An 18,101-nucleotide genomic window follows, 5' to 3' on the forward strand; every position below is an offset into this window, starting at 1 on the left:
TTAATAGCATTATTGTCCTGCTTGATGCTGGAGCTTTGAAGCATCAGCAGGTCTGGCACACATGGTCTTCATGAATTTCTCAGTGCCAAAATATACATCCCAACCTAGTTCAAGCATATTCCACACAAATTCCCTCAGCCTTCAGACGGCTGTGTACAGGACATTATCTACTTCAGAGAGAGTTAATCCATTGCTAAAACCGCATTTCGAGCAGAAATACTGTTGATCTGCAACTACAGGCTTTATACAGATAAATTTAAGAAGGCATTTACCTCCTTAAAAGAGCTCACAAACCTTTTGCACAGTTACTTGCATCAGCTCAGGAATACTGCTCATACTGAAGGGGTGCAGGAAGTCAGGCATGGTCGGTGACAGCACTGACAACAGTTGTGAGCAATTACAAAGTCACCGGTTCTTTGTGCATGTACGAGTGCACGCCTGCACACCAGGCACAGCCAAGAGCTAAAGATCCAGGCTATGGCTCCTTTTCCTTTTGAAATGCCATTGAACTATTAGTGTACAGATTCTCAGATTCTCTCCTTGTTTAAAAGGCATCGCAGATCATACAGGCTATTCAGGAACTATTTCCCTGTCTGCCTCTGTATCCAGGTTTTTCTATAAAGCCTAATTTCACATCACCTGGAGTACCCTTCTGGTAAGCGAAACACGCTTGCTGAGAGTTTCAAGGGAACCAGAAAGTTCTGCCTTCTCCCTTCTGGCAGGAGAGGATCCTGCTTTAGGAAGACACGCTGCAGCCAGGCGCCAGCGAAGCCGTACCTTGGCGAGAAGGGGAGTCCTGTGGGCAGGCTTTAGGTTTCTTTTCAAGTAGTTGGTAGGCTCTCATTAAACTGCCTGCAGTCCACACGGGTTAAGTGCTGTGCCTGAATGAAAACCTCCCAATGCCAAATATTAAAACTGAATCTGTATAAAAGCATCGTTTTGACACTCTGCCTGAATGCTCTCTGACACAAAATGCTCAGAAAGGGAGCAAAACAACGGCAAAAGTATTATGAAAAAGAAAAGTAATTTAATGGAATTTTTTGGTTTTAAGTTCTGTATTCCCTTGACTATAACAATATATTTCATCATGGTATGAGGTGGCTGCTGGAGAGTTTTAAAATCTTCTCAAGGGAAATAAATATGTGGAAATGGATTCTGAAAAAAAAAAAATACAGAATCTTAGGAAAGATATAATAAAATCCTTCATAGCTTTGTAAATTGAAATACTGAAAAAAAAAAACTGCAACAACAGAAACTGAACTGTATCAAATTGTACTTGTGCACAGAGTAACACCATAAGAACTGACAACCCTTTAACAAAAAATAATAATATTGTGTTTTCTTGCTTTTATATTAATTCCAGGCAGGGTAAAATGATGAAGATGAGGTTTGTTCAACGTATCTCTTACTCACTACACCTAGTATGACAATCAGAAGTATGCCTCAGTGAAAAAGTTTCGTCCTAAGCAAAAGGCTGAAGAAGTTCAGCGTATTTAGCAAGGTTAGAGGAAAAAGGCGGCATCTTCTTATGCAGGTGTTGCTGTCTGTGTAATGTTAAAATGCTACAAAACACTTGCACAATGTAAACAGCTCCAACTTTGGTGTTGCACTAGGATCTAAAAGAGTACTTCCCCACTCACACATCTGTACAGCGGCTCTGCACAGTCCTGTGGATACACTGATGCCATTTTGCATCACCGAATGTATTGAATAACAAGTTTGCTTAGTTGTACTTCTGTATTAGCGCATGGACCATGAATCTTGTCAAATATTTCGTGCGCACCATTTTTTAAGGGAATTATTAAAGACAGTGATTTTGATTGATCTGCTTCTGAAAAGAGTTTGTGCGCTGTCAGTGCACTTCCAAGAAAAATGGTGCAGGGGACAGCAAATTCCCAAAGAATGGCATCGCAACAGGCCCGAGGCGAGGCGGGCATGCCCGAAACCAGGTCCTGCGCAGAGGGTGCCAGGCAGTGCCCAGCCACTCGCACGCTGTGCCACGGCCACGGCTCAAGGCTGGCAGCTGGGCCCTGCTCCAAGGCAGAAGGGACAGGAGGGGCCCGAGGGAGAAGGTGGGCTAGAGCCTGCTCGCATCTCTTGCCGTGACGCTGCTACGCTGACTGTAAAATAAAGATCCAGGATTTATGGCACTGTCACATAAGAGCTAAAGCTGCAGGCGGATTTCAGAGCAACCCCATATATACAAACGTTAGATTAAGTTTGCGCCTCCTGATGTCTCAGCGCGTTTTGTTTTGAAATATAAGCTTTCTTTATGTGTGTCAACTTCATGGCTGTAAATAGACTTTCTAATTAAAAATGTGCACTCCCATCATACCGTACATGCAAATGACAGAGCACAACAGCTTCAGAAAAAAAAAAAAAATCTCAGTCTCAAAGGAATTTAATTCTCTTGAATATGTATAGCAAAACTGTGAAGCTGTTTCATTTGAAATTTCATTAGGGCAAATCGAAATTCAGTGTATGCGGTTGCAGACTGAGGGGGAGTTAAGTACATTTTCTTTGGGAAAAAAACAGCTTTTTGTGACATTCATTAAGAAACTAGAAAATTCATTTCCAAATCAGTTTGACACATAAGCAAGGAAAACTTAAAATTGCAGATCTCTAGCAGCAACAACAATCTTCTCAGCGATATTCCATCACTGTGAAACAGGCAAACGTGTATGGCATCAGGGATATGAAGAATGGAATAAGTTGTAATGTGGGATTTAAATGAACAAAAACTGTATTTACTTTGGTTCTATTTCCAGTGTTTTCCTTCACGTTCTTAGCAAATCCAGGTGAAATACAATAGATTTCTAAAAAGATATTCCATTGTTCCAAAAACATGCTTTAAAATAAGCTAAGTTTCTAGTTGACCTGGTGGCCTTTCACTGAAATTTAGGCTTTGGAACTCCTTTGACTACTAACAGCAAGAAGTAGGAAAATATTAGTTCACAGAGTTTCCAGTTTCATAATATAGTTTTGTCAAAATACATTTTTCTTCTGAAAATATGCTGTTTTAGTCAATATCATGTAAAACATTTGTGTAATTTTAAATGCATTCATAACAATCTATCCTGAAATTACATGTTTTGATTTTTCATCACATCAGGTAGTGTTGCTTCAATATTTTATGATCTATTATAAATAATGCAATACAAGGAATAGTATGCTTCATTTTTATCTACATACAAAGCGCTGACAACCTTTTGATTGGAAATTTCCAAGTCATTTAATTGTTGTATTAGTTAGCACAACAGTGTATTTTGACGGGGGAAATTTCTCATTTCAACCAGTTCCATTCTTCTGTATTATTCAAAGACCTCTCTGTATAGCCCTTTTTGCTACCAGCCCGAGTTGTGGAAAATAAATAATTCTTCTGTGTTGTTTGGGTCTGCCCTTCATACAGTAGTGACAGAAAAAAAACAACAAATAACTGCAAGGCAACCAAAATTGCCTATACTTTCTGCTGATGATCTGAACTGTCTTAAGTACGCTTGAGGTATTATTGCTCATGTGCTACAGCTGGTCTGATACTCAGTCCCAGTATACACACCTTCTGTTCATATATGGATTGATATTAGAGACAATTCTGAAAAATCTCAGGATCTTATTCTTTGCACTCAGCTCTCCCCCACTACTCTGGTCATTGAAATATGAAGAGACAGCAACATTCATGATGTAAAAGAAGGCAGCAGCAGGTGTTATGCCATAAAGCATTCCTTTTTCTTTTGGCAAACAATCCATTTTCAGTGGAATAAAAGAGATGACCCCCCTCCTACTGTGCTTCTAAGAGCCATCTGAAAAGATCAACAAAACTGAGGTCCCAAACGGCTGAACTTCACCTATGCATGCTCTTAGTCGTACTTTTCAAAGATGTAAACACTCAGATAATTTCATGGAACTGAGCACAGAATAATAATAATGTCTACACACGATGTTTAAACGGCAGCATACAGTGTCTGGAAATGGACAGGCACGGTTCTAGGAGAATCACGGTGCTTTTGTGCTCATCTCGTGCACAACACGCACTATCCACCACCACAGTACAGTGCTCAATTCACGTGGGCGATTCTAGCCATAACTGAAGTTGGAGAGTAGCAGCTGGCTACTATGCTTTTTCTAGCTATGTTTTAACTGATGTCGATGATGACAGCTTTTAGCTAAGGGGTGACACGAGGCTCAGGTCCTGCCCCATGTCCTGGAGACTTTAACACAAAAATGAAGAAATGCAATTAAGAGATTGGAAAGCAAACAGAATCAACATTTACAGTTCTGGAATTAGAAGTTCCAAAATTGCAAAACAAGGCTCAAACGACCTTTTTTTTTTTTTTTTTTTTGACATATATGTTAACTCTTTCTTAGTGGCAGACAAAATTGCATACAAGTCTCATCATATGGAATACACACAGCAACAAGCATGTGTAGCAAAGCTAAAGTGTTTTTATTATGCTTCATCTGCTCAAGGTTGGAAACACTACCTGAAGGAAAGCTGCTTTCGGTCACAGGACTTTAAACAGGTTAGGGAGGGTGTCCCGCAAGCAAGAAATATAATGGAAAATTAAGTACAGCACCAAATAGAGTGAGTCCGGACAATATTGCCTTCTCTAAAAAGTGAGAAAGTGTGGGTATGCAGGAATATAAACAGCTGACCCTTCCTCCTGGGTTAAGTGAGAACCTCAAGCAGATAGCTGTAAAAGTTTTGTATGTTTGTTTGTTTTGAATCTGTTCTTTTTAATCTGAGAACAGGATGTATCCAGAATCAACAGAAGTGACACAAACAGTCTAACCTACCTATGCAAACGTTTGCAGAACACGAACAGCGTGGAAGCACTAGCAATAACACAGATTTTCACTGCAGAAACTAAATATGGCCCAGCAAGTGCTTTCTAGCTCTTGAAAAGTCTCTTTCGTTTCTAAAGCTGAATTTTGGTGATAAAAGAAATCTATCTCAGTGTTTAAGACCAACCACGCCAGCATGATAATTTCAATGTTATTTTGAATTATTCTCAATAAATTTCTTTTACATCTTTATACACACTAATCATACAAATTTTGTAAAAGTGCGTCAGGAAACAATCCTCTGAAGCATGCCACTGTAAAAAAAAAACTTTAAAAACGAGATATAACAAAATGCTGTCTCAAAAGGAGGGAAAACAACTTCCGATGGCCACATATGAAGTAAAAATTAATTTTCAGGAGATACGGACACTTTAAAAATGATGGCTTATCTCCAGAATATGAACCATGTAATTAGAGAAGTATTAAAATGAAAGGTCAGGAATCATGTTTAATAGATAAGGAGATTATTACTTCTGGGATTATTTTTTTAAATGCACAATACTTCTGTATTATACAGAGCTCAGTAGGCATTATACCATCCACTTTACTAATCCAGAATACATATTAATGCTACTACTTCAGATTCTGTACTGGCAACAAGGAAGAACTAAAGTGCAGCATGGATCCAGACCCATTTATTGGTTTAAATGATCAAGCCTAGAGTGCTAAGAGTATTTGGAGGCTTTTTTGTCATTTAAATATTGTAGTAAAACTTTCTTATCTTTCAGATTACATACCAGCACAATGGCTGCCATTACCAGAACTGCTTTTAGGGACCCCACCAAACAGACAGTATTATACTGTGCTCTTCTTTTAAAATTCCCGTGTTATATTTTACACTCGTGGCAGAAATGTTACTCGTTTCACAAACATTTGTTATTTTATGCATGGACAGTATTTACACGCAAGAAGAAAGAAGACTATTTAAACATTCTTGATTCAAGAGTCAAACACTGTATGTAAAGAGCAGAACTCCTGAAGTTTAATCACAGCTAAAGTGTGATTTGTGATCTTGATTAAGTTGCTTGACAGTTTATTTTTCTGTAAACTGGTTTTGATAACTCCATATTTTATAAAAAAAAAAAATATGGAATGTAATTTACACAAAAACTTCAAAATCTTCAGCAGAAAGGCAATATCAAAGCACATTTAAAAGCTGTATTATATCCATAAAGGTTCATGCAAATCTGGTAGCACTGACAACAGGAAATTTTTAGGACCAGATTCAGTAAATTTAATCAGAATAAAAACGTAGTAATGATTTCTCTAAATTCATAAGAGGTTTCATCAACACCTTAAGCACCTTAACAGCACTGACTTCAGCATTTTATCCTGACTTTGTGTTTTCCATATTTTTATCCTTGCACTGGTCCTTCCCACGTTTACATCATTCTGGCTTATTTGGCTCAGGCATAAACAGTTTCTTGTACATGATGTGTATGGATGTAAAAATACGAACAGAACTGTTGGTGCTCCAGAAACAGCTTTCACAATGGTTATATCAGGTTTGTTATTCTCCAGAAATTATGTCAAATCTCTTTCATGCTTGGCAACAAGAGGCAAATGGCTTTAGAAACCTAAGAACATGTGGCTATGTGCACTGCTCTTTCTGTGGAAGCTGGCAGTTGCATAACATCTGCACCACATACAAAGCTGGCTGTTTGTTATGTTGGTTTCATACATTTTGCAACTAGTGCAATCAGATGAGCTGATGAGTGACCATAAGATAAGCTAAAAGAAAAAAACAGGTAAATATATAATTTTGAGGAGATAGTTTATAGGTATTTTTCATCCTTAACAAAAATCCTACACAACCTCTAAGAAAAATGTTCCGAATTACTGTTTGGAACACATAATATTTGAAAGTGAGGCTATTATATAATCCCACTGTCTAAATATATCATAACCAAATTCTAATTCATGTTTGTACTTTGAATAACCTTTGAGGATGAGAAAACTAGGTTACTGAAAGAATCTCATAGGAAGCCAAGAAATTGTGTATAGCCAAAAAAAAAATACATTGGTCCTATGTGTACAACAAACAAACATTTATAATTCAAAAACCATTTATGATTATCTTAATAACACTAGGATTTATTACAACGTGTGGGCAGACTTTCTTAACAGGTAGGATTAGCGTGGGGGGTAATTTACTAACTTCAGATTCTGGCTATATTCCTACATCTAGGGTTCCCACAATATCATGTACAGAGAGGCCAAAGCAAAAGGACCACCTATAAGAGGCAATCTGCTGCCTTAGCAACCATTTAAAATACCTCCCTGAAGCTTCCAGAAAGCATTCTTCTATTAATAATATAAAATAGGTAGCTAATTTTCATAAGAAAGTGATCTATTGCTCAAAACAGGTCACAGTATAAAGTCTTTATCCAGTTTCAGTATTTGTTTACTACTTTATGTACCCTCTCTCCCCCTCTGTTTTTCTCCTCTTTAAAAAAACAGTAGGTTAGCTAAAATAGGTTTGAGACAAACAGGCTTAAACCAAGCAACATCAGGTATTATTAAGCCTGCTATACAAGCAGGTCAGCTTTACTCATGCAACTGGGGGGGGGGGGGGGGGGGATTTAATAAGTTACAAGAGAACAAAACCCTGATGTGTGCCTGACAAATCATGAACAAACACCGGCAATGCCCTAAGGAACCTGTACTACAATAGTGACTGTAGCGATATATATTTTATATATATATATAATCTTTAAAGTTATAGAACTGTAAGTACTAAAATTGCTTCTTATGTACTCATTCTTTTAAATGTTTCTTTTGAAAAGAAATGCAGGTCTAAAAGAGCTATGCCCACCCACAAGGACAAAAAAAGAGGCAAGAGCAACAACAGTGCCTCAATTCACACAGATGAGAATAATTGGAGCCCAGTTCAATCTGTGAAGTAAACAGAAGCAGGATGAAGGCTTTTCAATTTACACCTACAGCCTACAAATTAGTAAGCAGTCTGCTAGGATGAGCTTGCCAGAGATTGCATAATAATCCTACCCACAGTGACAATGCAGGGAATGGGGAACAAAATGGTAGCTCTATACCAGCAGGGAATTTCCCTTTCTAATTACTGAGCGCTATGAAAAGCGTTCTCAAGAGCCAAACACTGGCTTTTATGAAACTGGATCAGGAATTTCTTGCTACTCTTGATTTATTTTCATATGAAAATTAATTTTTAATACACTGCTGTTTTAATAATCAGAAGTAACTACACAGACAAAATACAAAATATTGTCCAGCAAATAGTTATTTGGCAAAATAAAAAAAATCCTGTATAGAAAGTCCCACTGGTTACCAGCAATAACGGCTTCTTGAAATGTCTTGCCCCTGTAGGTACTCACTTGTCTGTACAAATTGAAATCAGAAGTACCTAGGTCAGAAAACTCTGCTTGTGCTGTACTTGTAGCATACATTCATAGCCTGCCCCTTACAGAGTTATCAGAAAAGACAAGTGGAACATGCCATTTTCAGTTTCTCTCAGTAACTGCAACGGAATGGGGAGGGTTGGGGGTAGCTGAAGATAAATAGTGAGAAAATAAAATGCTACCCAGGTATTGGGAATGTAATTACTTACAAGTAACTCTTCCGTCCCCTTTCAGTGATTGCTGATAGGTATATTTACCCTGGGTGACTCCCAGGAACAGCTCCCTCCAGAAGCACAACTACTCGGAGGAGAAGTCAGGAATCATTCCGGGCACAACTATAATGGCAAGTGGCACATCATTTCTAGACATATCCTTGATTTTGCAGTGGTTGCTTACTAAGTCAAGCCCCTGCACACCTCTCATCTAAGTAGCTGACCTGAAGCTACCTAGAAACCACTGGACTCAGGATTGGTCTCAGTAGTGAGACCGTATCTAAAAATACGGTTCCCTGTTCCCTGATCTTTCTCTTGTACAGCAAAAAAAAAAAAAAAAAAGCTAAGAGATGGAGGGGAGGAGGAGCCAGTTCTGCCAACACAAAAGGGAAGAACTCTTCCTATTTTAAGAAATGGCTCAAAACTAAAGGAGCAAGTCAAGGACCAGGGGAGGCAAAGATCACCTTATCTGCTGCTTAGAGTAAAAGCCAGATCTCCTAGCTCTGTCTGCTAGGTAAGATGAGAGTCTTGCGTAGGATCAGGGCAATTCTGTCAGAGAGCAATTTAGCAGATGAGAAGTCAGCAATAAAAGCATGACTGTTAGAGCAGTGATGACAGCAGTCAGGTAATCCACGCAGAACGAGATGCAGGGGGCACGCTGGGATCAGTGCAAGTGGGAAACAGAAAGGGCACCGGAGAACAGACAGGACTGAACAAATGTCACCAGTGGGGTCCTCACAGGGCAGCACCTCAGGAAACCTTTTCAAAATTATAGTTAGGTCCTAGATGAACACTGAGAACCTCTCTTACAGGACTTAATATTAACCCAAAGAAATATCTTTTAGGTGATCATCAGCAGAGTTTAAGGAGATGTCAAACAATTGGAGGGAAACAGAATGTGGGGTGACAGACCAGGAGAAATCCTGATTAGAGAACTCGGTCCATTTGTCCAAAGAGGCTCTTCTTTATCAGTACTTTCAATTAGGGATATCCTTAAAATCCCAGACTTTACAAACCAGGGAGGAACAAGACCACGTTACACTGAAGCAATCCAGCACTATGCTGGAAAGAGAGAAACTCCTGGAGTCCTGTAAGAGTAGATCTGGGAGAAAAAGCAATGTTATATAGATTTTTGGTCTTGGACCCCAAATAGTCTCCGTCCGGTCAGGGAAAGGAGATGTCTTAAAGCTACATTCTGGCCCTATCTTAAAGCTTTTAAGGAAAAGAAACCAAAGAAAATCAAGTATTTTAATCAGAAATATGTCTGCAAAGTCTCTTGAGTAAAGACTGTCCTTGAAGCAAAACATCTGATGTGTTTAAAATGAACAGGTAGATTTTTCAGTTTTACAAGTCTTTTCCTATTCTGAGGACATCATAGTGGATTTCCATTCACAACTGCATGAAGTGAAAAGACTAAAAGCAGTTATAAATGTGTATTAGGATAAAGTACTGAAAAGCAAACGTTGAATGCACCAGAATCAAAATATGTTAATTTCCCTGAACAAATCTTGCATCACCATCACTGTAAGACAAAACAGCAATATTGTTCATCATTACCTGGCTTTTATGTCCTGTGGTACACGGAGAGGAATTCAGGACATAGTCTACATACACCACTCTGACGTAGAGTAAATACACTGATCAGATGACTAATGATCCTGGGTTGTTAGGTCATGAGAAAGAGCTATCACAGCAGAGAGAATAATCAATTACAACTATTCAGGACAGCAATGGAAGCTGAAACAGTATCCCTTTGCAAACACGGAGAGGTTCCTACCATCATCAGAAAGGGAACAGTTGCAAAGGAGGATGACTGTCAGGGTTGACCGCAATCTAGGTCTAAGAAGGGCACACATGCAGTGTGGAATAATGAAAGCTAAATACATGGTCACTGTGGTAATGCAAAATTGCATTCTGAATTCAGAAAGAGATCTCAAGACAAATGGCACAACAAACAGTAGATTCTGTCTGGTAGCAATGAATTCAGCAATGAGTTGTGATGAGAGCTGACTTGCCTCATGACTACAAAGCCCGGAGAACTGAAGGTCTCTAATATGGTCTGAAGTGTAGCTAAAAGATTTTCTCTGTAACAGCCATTCATGAATCAGTGAGAGAGACAAATTCCTAAATTTATAAGAGCTATTTCCAATCCTAAACCACCAGAAACTCTCTGAAGGCACTCAAGACCACTAATTAAAGAAAACAAACAAACCACCACTTAAATTTAACTGGGAGACCTCCTACTGGTGCACGTGTTCCTTTCTCAAATCTCTAGAGGACTGAAAGCGCGATTTTCTTAAAAGAGTTGAGAAGTCCATATAGCCTGGAGAAACTGTCAAGTTGAGCCTCAGTCTCTACCATCACCTCCACCCTCCATCACTCCTACCTTCTCCCCCCCCCCCGCCCCCCAAACACTTGAAGGGAAAAGAAAGCACAATATGAGAGAAGGCTTTCAAGTACTTCTATAATTTTGTACTTCTGCAGTCTACTCATCGTAGTCTGGTAGCTGGCAGTACTCACCTGGAGAGAAGCGTCAAAATGAGCACGTTTCCCCAGAACGTCCATTCCTTTTAAAAACCCTGTATCATTCTGTGGGTAGCATGATTGTCCAGATCCATAACTTATCATAACTAGGATTACAGGCAGTAATAGCTGAAGAAGTCCAGATCACTAGGGAATAGCTGACAAAAGCTCTGTAACCTGATGTAAAGTGGAAGTACAAAGAACAGACACTTGCTCTGAGGTCCTGTTGATTGAAACTGACACACTGAAGGTTTTCTGATGCTGCAGAATGGCAAATAACTACAACAGAGGTAAGCCATGGAGCATTAAAGAAAAATAATAAGAGATAAGGAGATAACAGTGGTGATCTAGCTCAGCAGAGCCACAAAGAATCAAAATAATTGCTGAGAGCCTTAGATGAAGCTGGTAAATACTGAGGAGACAAAAAGGGAAATCTAGGAAGGAAAGCCTGATGGCAACATCAGGAGTAAAGAAAAAGATGCTGAACAGAAATTTCTATGAAACCGGAGCCCAAATACACGGAGTTATAGTCCGTTTATCCTATGCTAACTGCAAAGCATCTGGCTGTTGCCGCTGGGTTAAATGTCTTTGCTAAAATTTCTGTCTGTCTTTCTTCAGATGGTGACTCATCTATCTGACACTGGAGTAACAATGCGTTAGGTAGGTTACCTGGGCTGGAGGAAAGGGATATTTAAAACACCTTCCTTTAGAGTCACTGAGATGGATGTGTCCTCTTCAGCACTGCCTGAGGGGGAAGAACATACAGCTTCTGCTAATGGACAGAAGAGAGCTCGTGGGATCTGCACGCCCAGAACTGGACTTGGGCTCTGAATTAAATAATTGCAAATGCAAAACTGGCTGTGGGTCTGGAAGCAAGATCTGTGCAGAGGACTCCTGTAAAGCATTAAATGGTCCCAAGAGGCCAAGAAGGGGACTCCCAATGCTGATGCATGTGACAAGCAGTCTGGAGTCTCCAAGGCAGAAAAGGACAGTGCTTCCAGTGTCATTTCCTCTCTTCACATCTTCCCACATAGGTGGGAGTTGATTTGTTAAGCGCCAATGCCAAATACCAGGAAACAATTATCTAACAAGTCTCTTCAGGAGCCTCCTGGGACCAGAAAGTCTTGCTAATCCAAGGAGGAGAATAATCTAGTAGATATTCTTTTTCATGGGAGATTTAAGTAGGCAGCTCTAATACCTTACCATGACATACTCTGGCACTGCAGCGGTAGACAGCATACACTGGCAGGCTGCAAGGCAGGGTAAAAGTAACACTTGAGATAACCTGACTCTGATAAACCTTGGATCCTGGAGTTTTAGCTAATGTATCTCAAGAGGCATGTTTTCTGTTTTTTTGTTTATTTTTTGTTCTACTCTCCCTGCCCCATGGGAGCAGGTAGTTGTGGGTTTTTTTGAAAGCACAACTTGAAATATCAACAAATAAAAAATTTGTAAATAAATAATTACTATCACAGAGCTGTTCTTCTTCTGCAAGTTCCTGATGCTCTCCACTCTTCTTTTATATGATAATCTTTCATTGTCTGAAGCAAGACACAACAATTTTTAACCAAAACCTTGCCAATAAGTGGTTCAGATTACAGTTCTTCCAGTGTACCAGTGATTTTTATATGTAATCTCATTCAAAGGGTTCATTCACATTTTCTAATCACTAGAACTTGCTGTGACAGATACTCAAAGATTAAATATAAGCTTAAAAAAAAAAAATGTATCATGATATGAGAGTCAGGGAGCTCTAGAAAATGTGTGAAAGTTTCCATCAAGGACAACCAATTCCATCCTACACAAAACAGGAGCTAAGGCTTATTTTACATTTTTTAATTTTTTTTTTTTTTGGTCTAGAATAATGTGCACAATGATTCTTGTGCAATAACGGCAAGGAAAGATTGGATTTTAGCAGAAATTCAGGAATACTGTGGCAAATTGAAAAGACCAGGAGACATAAATATAACATTTAATTTTTCAAAATTCATCTCTCCCTTCTCAGGCTCCAAGTCATATACCTGGCACATTCTGATTCTTTCATCTTTAACACATTCCTGTAATAGCATTGGATCATGAATTCAATGACTGTGTACAGATGTTTCACATTGATTTATCTCCTGCTGATGGCAGAACTGCTGATCAAAACTTCAGAAAGAGAATTTTCATTTAGGGGCTTGGATGCAACTGCACCCACAACCCCCCGCCCTTTGTATGGGGGTGTTACAGCATCTGTCTCTCTTTGAAGCCAACGCACGCAGCTCTGTGTTCTTTTCTTTCTGATAAACGTAAACTGGTTATACATGTGGTCACCACATAATTACTAGGTTTAAAGGCACAAGGAAATAAACAGTGTCCATCCTTTTCTTACCCCCCCAACCTCACCTGTCACTCCAGGATTACATATCCCAATGTCTGAACCCTCCTTTATGAAAATCCTGAACAATTCTTAAAGTTTGAAATTTTAATTAGATAGGGACAATACACTGTCATTCACTGGTGTTAGGAACCTTTACCAAGAAACTTAAATGATATGGTTTTAGTACGAACTGGAAATTAATCCCACATGATTTGCAAACCACCGGATGATTGAACATTTCACATCAAATCAGAGTAAAAATTCATTACTTCCATATGCTTACAAGCAGTAAGATGACTGACTCTGTTCCAGCGATAAGATGCTGGGAAAGGGAAACATCTAGCAGTGTTTTGAGCAAAGCAACATCATTTCATACATCTCAGAATAAGCCATTTACTCATTACCTGATATGCTCAACATGGGACGTAAGGTTAAAAAAATATACAGTTGAGTGCAACATCAAGATGGCAAGCATAGCTTAATTTTAATAATAAAAAGCTTCATAAGTAATTGCAGTATTTTTTTAAACGCAAACTAACTTTGAATATAAATACGCAAACTAGTAAATCATGACACATACCTAGAAGCCTTTTTACACTGCTTCTTTCAAAACGCAGCATCGCCTGCTTAAAAAGACACAAGATTCCTGTAAAATGCTAGAACACAGCAACTGAGGATCTGTTTTTCTAAGAGCTTGTAAAAATACCTTTTAATCTAAAAGCTTTGGTAAGCACTTCAGTCAGCTAAACAGCATCAAAAGAAACGATCACCCTTCAGCAAACAAAGGAACAAAGACAAATGTTTGGGGCAGTTCAGGGTAAACCTAGAGAAGGAGGACTTAGGATAAAGGACCACTTGCCTTACTTATCTACTACTGCTCCAACTTTCCTTACATATTTTCTGCTTTAGCACACACCCCCAGCTTTTATATATGCCATGTTTTTAATGAAACCTTCGCTCTTGCTCCTGTTGTGCCTATGTATGTTCTTACATTGGTTCTTGGTATGTTCTTACATCCATTCGAGAGCACAGAAAGTGAAACCCACTTATTTTCTTATCAGCAGAGCAAAGGGATAGTTTCAGGAACACTACTGTGATGAACACTACTACATTCAGAAATAAAATACCACAAAAACAGTGGACATCACACAAGAGTCTAATAGCTGGTTATGCTAAAACAAGACAGAGAAATGTCTAATTTTGAGCCTTTGAGTCAGTGTATCACCATACATCAGGAAAGCACATCATATTTGCACACAATATTTCACAAGTTTTCCTTGAAATTTCCGTAAAACACAATATGTTGAAGGGTTTGAACACGCCACTTGGAGAGATTATGAAAGTTTTGTTGCTGTTGAACACTTCTTAAGAAAAGATTCCGAAAACATCACATCCCCTAAGACTTTCCTTGGAGTATATATTCTTCATCATCAGAAATGAAGATGAATCAGACGAGGTTCGGCACTAAATTTCTATTATTATACATTATTTACTAAACTAAATCTATTACATTGCATATCCATGCTGATTAAAATGGCCTGTATAGACACTGCTCTATAGTCTATCAGTTCTTGATTGTTGCCCCCGAGTATAATTTGCTTCTAAATTGCCTTCAAACAATTTGCAGACTGTTGCTAAACATTACAAAACAGACGGATCAGCATTCTGCATGACAGCAGTTGGGAAGGTTTGTGTAAAGAGTCCAATGGGACACAACAGTCGAAGCTTTCAGAGTGCCGCACTGCACCCCCGACTTGTACAATTACCACTAGCATAAGTAAAAGCCATATTATTACATCCCCATATTTCTAGGACTGAATTTGGGATATTTAACTCCCCAGCTATATTTAATTTAGCTATTTAATATATGTTTGTGGGAAACAACGTGATTTTTTTTTTAACCCAGATTCTGCCCTGGGTGTGCTACAAAGACAAAGAAAAAGAAGTTTGGCCTCGTTAATAAAGAAACAGTAAAAACAGACCTAAAAATCTCAGTTTTCTCAGTGAAAAACAGATTTAGAATGGTGGAGTCCAAACTACACTTCTGTAAAGGTCTCTACTCTGTGACAAGTACAAAGGTAACCAAAAAAAAGTACAGGAGAAAATACCTGTTCAACCAAGAATTTTAACAGCTGTGCTGTTTATAGGAACAAGACCCTGCAGCTTAATGATTAATGAAGACTGACCGTACCTGCTGACTTGCAGTCAGACAGAAGTCAATGAGCCACGAGGAGGTTGTAAAAGGCAGAGCAAAGCCCCTCCCGGGCAAACTCACGGCAGCCGGTCACTACATGTTCATCCCGTCCAAGGGGGCTCACAGCAAAACCTGCTGCAGCACGGCCATGACCCCAAACACCACATTTTTCCAACCTGAGCATACCACGTCTGTATCAGTTGCTGAGAAGGCAGTGCTTATTTAACACCCTGCTACTCTAGCACATGCTCCTCTACATTATTTTGAAGCATTACACACAGCAATCAGTTCAACGCTCAATAGCTCCGTGCAAACCGGAAGGCACGGCCCCGTGGCACCTTCACCTGAGTACCGTGCCTGTGCAGGTTTTGCCCAAGAACATCTGGGCAACCCATGTTTCGTGATTTGAAAGTAGCATTCACAGACTGGAAAATATGGTGGGTTATGTTCTCTGAGGGGAGGGAAGGAAAAAAATGTCTTACATTTGTCAGCCTCGGGTTCCGTCAATCCTAGCTACGCTACAAAGTCTTGCTAATATAAATGAAGCACTTTGCTTCATGCAGTGCATTTTATGTTCCTTGCTTTGTTGTGATTATTATTTGAACAGTAAATATGTTTCCTTATGGAGGCAGAGCTTTATTCCAGTAGCCCAGAACTTGCATCCAGACTTCTGCCACTATTTAGCAATTTTCACCAAGTTCTGTTCCATTAGCTAATTCATTGAATAATATGTTCTCCACCTGAGCACTGGAAATACATAACTGCAAATGGCTATACATCGTATTCTGCAAAACTGTTTAGACACCATTAGGATCTTTATGTTACAAAGCAAACAGTGCAACCTTCTGCACTAACCTTCCCTTTTCCTCTTCCACTTACAAGCACCTAACCATGATACAAGAGACATCAGTATTTATTACTGTAAGCATTCATCGGATATTTAAACAAAATTCTTTAACCTGCATGAACACAGGCAGGACTGGCAGGCACTATCTAAATGAGCTTCAGTTAATTGCACTAACGTTGGACAAGTACAGTGAGTACCGCTTGCCCCACAGAAACACAAATTTAGTTGCACATAAAATTTGAAACTCTCCTCTCCCAATTAGAATACCAATCTCAGATTGCAATCCGTACAATAAAGCTAATTAAACAACCTTTCCTCCACTGAGATCCATTAGGCTTTTTATGTTTTGATCCATTTAGAATTTCCATTTGCCTCCCACTCTCCGCTGACTTGAAAATTCCTCTGTGTTTCAGGAAAGCTTAGTGAGTTTCTCACTTTATTATGAGTTAGACATACATCTGGCCATAAAGGAAAAACTCAGGCCAACTCTTTCCCATTAGTCATGCTACAGAGACATTAACAACTGAAACAGAGAAATTATTGGTGACAAGTTTCTTTTTAACACTGATGAAGCACACCATTTCTACTTCTTAGCATCAGCTGAGGCTTTAACACTGGTTTACTTTAAAAAAAGAAAAAACCGTTCATATTAAACAGATTTCTCTCAAATAGTATTAGGAAAACATTTAATTTTAAGGAAGGTAGAATTATTCCAATATCAAATACATTAGCATTTATTCCAGGTTTTCTTAGAAAGCGTATGAAAACTAGAAAGAGGCCTCTAGACAAACTAGATAGGAAAACAAATACTCAAATATGTATTGAGTTTGCACTTCATATATGCTATAAACAAGACATAGAAGACCTTTAGGAAGAGATGCTAGCATTACGCTGATTTCTGCCCCCTGTAGCTCACCAAAATAAAACCTTTGAGTATTTCTCTTGAAAACACAGACGTGCTTCTTAGTGGTAAATAACGTATTTTATCTATAAATCATTATTGAAATTACTATCAGTATTATTAACCATCCTGTAAACTATAATCAGTACCATGTACAACATTCCTAGATTTGGCATCAAACAGCAAACAATACCTCTTTTGAGAATCTTGGGCAACAACAAATCTACACAATTTCTATCCATTTTCATAAACATGATGTGTATTCTCTATTTCCAGATTTTTTTTTCATGCAATGTGATCTTGAAATAGATGGAAATACTATTTTGTGAATCACTGCTCTGGGTTCCAATCCTTTGATAATGATAAACAACATTTCATCCCACTGAATGTGTTCGTTAAGTAAAGTACTACTAAGCATCATAAAACAGCAGAACCTAATTTATGACTGATAAAACAATCATTACAGCTGTGGCAAGCACGCTTCTCAGAAGGGTAATCTACATCTGAAAGAACAGAAATAGCTAGGCAAAGAAATACAAAAAGCAAAAACAAATACATTTCATGTTCTCTTTGGATAACAAATTCAGGCTCTAGTTCAAATATTTTATGCACGTGCTTAACTTGAAAAGTGTAGGAAGGCGAGTTGAAGTCAAGGTACAAAAGCCTTGACCTCTTGAAGAGATTGCATAGAATATAAAATACATTATTCTGTTCTCATGTCAGCATCCACCAATATTTGTGCTTACTTAAGCATATTCTGCATTCTCTTGTGCAAATAATAGCTCCCTTTGAGCCCAGCGTACAGTAAGAAAGACTCCTAGCAGTACAGGTCAGGGAAAGATCTCTCAC

The 18,101-nt window shown here is 38.7% G+C and overlaps 1 protein-coding gene and 1 long non-coding RNA gene across 6 annotated transcripts in view; both read right to left on the bottom strand.

Annotated features, from left to right (window-relative positions):
• SPON1 (spondin 1) overlaps positions 1 to 18,101 on the bottom strand; it is a 330,516-nt gene that overhangs the window by 160,817 nt on the left and 151,598 nt on the right. The gene's annotated exons all lie outside the window — the stretch shown is intronic.
• On the bottom strand, positions 1,021 to 18,091 carry LOC308195240. The gene is made up of 2 exons (XR_013951370.1): positions 13,891 to 18,091; positions 1,021 to 1,155 (listed from the first exon to the last, which is right to left on the bottom strand). It is a non-coding gene; the product is annotated as an uncharacterized lncRNA (long non-coding RNA).

Source organism: Anser brachyrhynchus (assembly GCF_964034855.1).
Source record: "Anser brachyrhynchus genome assembly, chromosome: 5".
Taxonomy (NCBI): Eukaryota; Metazoa; Chordata; class Aves; order Anseriformes; family Anatidae; genus Anser; species Anser brachyrhynchus.